Genomic DNA, 5,458 nt, shown 5'->3' with positions numbered 1-5,458 from the left:
CAGAGTGTGTCTGAGGGTGTCATTGGTGACCACTCCAAAGTGTTTCCCACAGCCCAGACTAAACAACAGTGTGGAGCTGTTGGAGGATAGGCAGTATCAGGCAAACTCCGCCTGCTTCAGCAGCTGGCTCCCATGCTTTTAGAAACCCATTAAAATGTGATGTTGGTCCTGAACTAAACCCAATTCCAACAGGAAGCATCTGCACTGTGGCCAGGAGTAACTGCTGATTAAATCCTACATTTTGACCCCAGCTGTGCTGCAGATCAGGCTGGGGAGTGGCTCTGATGCTCTCAGCTCCCAGGCAGTGCCCAGATGCTGTAAGAGTTACCGGTCCATGCAGAGGCAGGGTTGGTGCTGTCAGAGTGCCCCCCTGCCCTGAGAGTGAGGCTGGGCCAAAGAGCAGCCTCAAGGTCCCCTCCTGCTCTCCCCTCTATTCACATTTCAGGACAATTCACTTTGTAAGGCTCCCCAGCCACTCACACTCCAAACCCTGTGACAGCTGCTGCAGCAGGGCACAGGACAGGCTGCTCCCATGCCAGCCCTCTGGCCAGAGCCATCAGCAGCACCAGACCCAACCTGCAACCTTCATCAACTCATTTCATCTTCCTTATGCCTCCAGTCCCTAAATCAAGAGAAGAGTATTTGCCTTCTGCAGTCCTGTGCAGGCTCTGTGTCTGATCACACACCAGCTCTGGCCAAGGGCTTTGATGCCCATCAACACAGACAACAGAGGCTTTTCACCAAGCCAGCAGGCACACCATGCTAGTAAGGAGCATCATTAGTAACAACATTTGCTTCAATTCTGGCAACTGCACAGGTCTTTCTTCTGATATTTTGGTGGTTTGTTAAGCTCAGCACAGTTTTGAGGGTCACTGGAGGGTGCTCACCGTGGTGCTGGGACAGGGACTGAGCACAGGAGGGAGGGGACAGTCCTGCACAAGGCTGGGAGCACCGGCAGCCCAAAGGAGCTCTTTTGGAAGTGTGCACTTCTCCCAGTGTGACCAGCTGATGGCTGCTGAGCTGTCACAGCCATAGGTGGCCTTCCTGTTTTTAGCCTGTGCTTCTACTGTGATCCTGCAGGTACCCTGAAGCTTTTGCCTTTTTCTCTTCCCTCAGCCTGGTGTTACCCAGGGCTGGCTCTGGGGGTAGCTCCCAGCTGGGGATCAGCCAGGGAATGGTAAAGCAGGAGCCAGAGCAGGGTCAGGGTGTGGGGAGAGCTCCTCAGGAGTCCTTTCCAGCAAGGACAGACAGCCTGCACCACCACTGGCACATAAGACAAGAGATGCCATACTCAGTCACAGAGCAGCAAGGACCATGCCTCTGGCACCACCCAGGCCAGGCTCAGGCACTGAGCAGGCAAAGGCTGCAGCTCCAGGGAGTGGTGAAGAATTTCAATTCAGATCTGCTCAGCACACAACCCACAGTGCTTCACCTCCATTTGCTGCTGGTTGAGCATCACAGGAGGGAGCAGTGGGGCTGCACCCACTGCAGAGCTGCTGCTGGGGGTGAGCAGGGACTTCTCCACCCTGCCTGGCTTCAGGCAGAATTCCAGGACAGGAAAAGGGAGATGGAGCTGAAGGGCTGTGCAGGTGCCAGCACACCACCAGAGACCAGGGATGCCACACACACGCTGCAGCCTGGCACCTGCTACACTCCTTTGCACACAGAAACAGGGTCATGCTCTCCCAGCTTATCCATCTGGGATGCTCTTTCTCCTTCTGAGGGGGAAGCTGCTGATGTGGAGCTGCCCCTCACCTCCCTGCTGCTCTCCAAACTGCTGCCTGATTTAGCCACAACTGAGCAAACACTGCAGAACCCACATCTATCTCCCAACAGGCACAAGCCAAACAAAAGCCTTCCCATGGCCACCACTCCTGCAGGGGAGTGGCACAGGATTCATTTCCCTTCCCTCTGGAGGAAACTCTTCAGTGGATGGAAACATTCCAGGAATTTAGATGAAAAACAATTCCTAAGAGATCAATTAAGAGCTTGGATAGATTGCATGATATGTGCTATCCAAAGGGAACTTGGCAAAGAATGCTACTTGGCCTGGGGGCGAGCTGATGGGAGGGCAAGATGTCAAGCATGGAAAACACTTGTCTTCTAAGAAAACACAGAGACAGGCAGAGGGGAAGGAATGGCAGCTCAGGGGCAAAGGACAAATGGTACCTTAGGAAGGTCCATGACCAAAGGCAAGCAAATATCTGCCAGGGCACAGTAAACCTTGGTGTGAGACAGAGCCCCAGGAAAAGCTGGGCTTCCCAGACCTCCCAAAGTCAGCAGCCTTTGTGTCAGCATCTTGTCTTCATTTACATTTAAAAAAAAAATAGATGGCAACACCAGCAAAGCTCTCTGCAGGCTGACACGGTGAACCCTGGAGCAGATTTTTTTTTAGCAAATAAACAACCCACATTCCCCATACAGAGAAAAATAAAAAAAAAATCAGCTTTTCCCTCTGGCTGGGCTGCAGGGTCAGCCTCATGCTGAAATGACAGCAGTGAGCATTCTCCCTGTGGGCTGCACAGGGCAGCCCTTGTGTTTGTCACATCAAAGCTTCCAGGATTCACCCCGTGCACTTTTAACACCAAGTCCTCTCCTCCCATGCTGAGCTGGTGCACACCCCATGCTGAGGCTGGTCTGTGCCAAACCCATCCCTGAGGCCCTGGTGTGACTGGAGAGTGCTGGATCCCCAGTAAATGCCTGATGTGCCCCTCACTGCAGCACCACGAGCACTGTGCTCAGCAGAGCAAGAAGCACTGACCCCTGTGTGCTTTCAGACTGGGAAGATTGATGTTTATTTGCATGCCTGACTGGAAAAGGTCACAAAATCAGGAAACAAGAAATACCATCTCCTCTGCCCCCAGCAAGAGAAGGAGCAGCCACCCCAGGAGCAGCATGGCCAGAGCCAGAACCTTGAACAGCTTTGGAGATGCTGTGCCTGACTGGCACTCAGACCAGAGAACAGCACAGCAGAAAACAACTCACCTGAAGCATTTTCAGCTTCTCAAGAAGAGCTTTTGGAAACAGGAAGGAGATTGAACTTGCCACCAGCAAACTCCTTTTGAAACTCCTGGATAATTTTTAGTTTTAGATCCACGGAGAAAGGGGATGGAAGGAGCTCTGGAGAGCAGATTGCTGCCTCCTGTTACAGAAGCAAGCTTAAGAAAATTAATAGAAATATTGGTAGCTCTGCTATGCTGTGCCAAGAATGTGTTAGAATAAAACCTTCTGAGCACACAGGAGAGATACAATGTCAACTCAGCCTTGATATGAAAGATCAGCCTGCTTCTCCTAAAGCACATCCCAAGGAGCAGTAACTAACACACACCAGCTTTCCTTCCCTTCAGAGCAGGTCTGCACAGCCTGTCTCAAACAGTTCATCACTGTCACAGCCTTGTACAAAGAGTACTGGGATGACTCTGGCTCACAAAGTTGTTATAAAAGAATAAAGAGGGAGGAATTTTTCCTTCCTGGAGTTTTAATGATATCACAGTGCAACACAGGCCAGCTTGGTTTCCTCCATGAGAAAGCTACATCAAGTTATTTTGGGCCAAATCTTCCCTGAGCCCTTGAACAGAAGCATCTGGCCACACCACAGCACTTCCTTCAGCTCCTTTTCTCAACCCAACACGCCAAAGCAACAGCTTTGCCTTTTGCCATACCAGCAAACAGAGCAGGCAGACTGCTGCTGCCATGAGCCAGCAAATCCAACTTTCTAATCCTGCTCTTTCCCCTTGAGCTTGCTCTGCTGGTAACAGGAGGAGGGAGAGGAAAGCTCTCACACTCATTTTCAGAGCTTATTTTGGGAGCTGGCAGCCAGACCCTTTGGGACTGGAGCTAGTTGTTTGCATGGTACTGACTCTCTTCCAAGGTTTTCTTTAATCTGCTGAAATGCCCTTCAAAGCTTGTCCTGAACTTTTATGCTTACAAAGTTAACCACAACCAGGAAAAGCAAAGGGCATGTGTGTGCTCATCCCCTTTGCCCCACATGCTGATCACATGTAAGCTTGAAGTGCACAGCTTGACTTTGCCTTAAGGATCTGCATGTCCATAGCTGCACCCAAATGTGGCTGCCTAATTAAGTGCCCCTCTGCAGCCCTTATTGGCTATTGCCAATAACCCACCTCCAATTTTCAACATAAAACCCCTGAAACCATTTGCAGACTACAAAAGGGTTCTCTGTCCTTCTCCCTCAGCACTTCCTCAAGGCAGGCAGCAGTCCCAGCAGAGCCAGCATCTTTATTCAAAACAGGCACAAACTATAACAAATGGTTTGCTGGTGTGGCCTCTCAATAAATTTGTTCTGTCAAATCTATTTTAACTTAGAAGGTAAAACGAAAACCTGCTTCTCAGCACACCCACTCCATGAGCAAAGAACTAAGCCAGGCCATGGTTTGCCATCACCAGCTCTAGCCAGGATGGCTCATCCCTGGGAGCTAGGCACAGACACATTCCAGCTCCCAAAACTGTGATGGGATTTGCCAGGCTGTCCACAGCAAGGGAGGAGAACAATGTCACCCTGAGCAGACAAGTCTGTCAACTCACAATGACTGCAAACTGCTGTGTGGGAAGTGCCATCTCCACTTTGACCATGACTGTACAACTTGAGCAGCTCCAGCCTCTTGCAGAAGCTCATCCTTTACTCTCACAGCACAATGCTGCTCCTTGTGTGTGCTGCTTGTCGAGTCCCAAAAACCTGATTAAGCCTTGAACTCTTCCAAGCCCTCCCTTCAACAGCATTAGTCATTTAGATGTTATTAGTATCTCCTCTCTGAAAATTTCATGTTCCTACACAGAGCAACAAGGACAAGAGGGATGCTCATTCCCTGAATGCCAGTCATGCTCTGAAGTCAACAGGGGCTGCACAGACAGCTCAGCTATTGCCTTCACCCAAAAGATTGTAGCCACCCAGGCATACAAGAAAGCAGACAAAAAACAAGACGCCTGTGTCCTCAGAGAGGAAGGACTGCCAGACACTTCAGCAGAGTCACAGTTTGGGAGAAAACACAGGCTTCCAACCCCAGGAGTGAGCTGAACAAGTCAGAGTAGTTAAACACAAAAGCTGAAAAATCTCCATCCTTGCATACAACAGCCAGCCATCAATAACAGGGGCACAAGATGGCAAGAAAAAGGGAAAGAACTTACCTGTTAGCAACAGCCCACAGCAATTTTCTGAGACAAACATCACCTCCTTGACAACAACCATGGTAGTGACCAAGCCTGTGCCATGGTGCTGCTAAAGAAGGGGAATAATCCTTGGAGAAAGGAGACAGTAAAAATGAGTTAGTGCTTTACTCACCTGTTCTATCAGGACTGTACACACTGCTTGGGAGCCACAGAGTGCAGAGCCAGTCCTTGGCCTGGGTAAGGGAAAATGAAGGAGCCCACAGAGCCCTTTCAAACTAAAACTCATACTGATGTTGTCAGTCAGTAACAAAGACACCACAGCCAGAGCAGA

Source organism: Zonotrichia albicollis, chromosome 12, assembly GCF_047830755.1.
Source record: "Zonotrichia albicollis isolate bZonAlb1 chromosome 12, bZonAlb1.hap1, whole genome shotgun sequence".
Taxonomy (NCBI): Eukaryota; Metazoa; Chordata; class Aves; order Passeriformes; family Passerellidae; genus Zonotrichia; species Zonotrichia albicollis.
The sequence above is the reverse complement of the archived record's forward strand: the minus strand, read 5'-3'. Positions refer to the sequence as shown.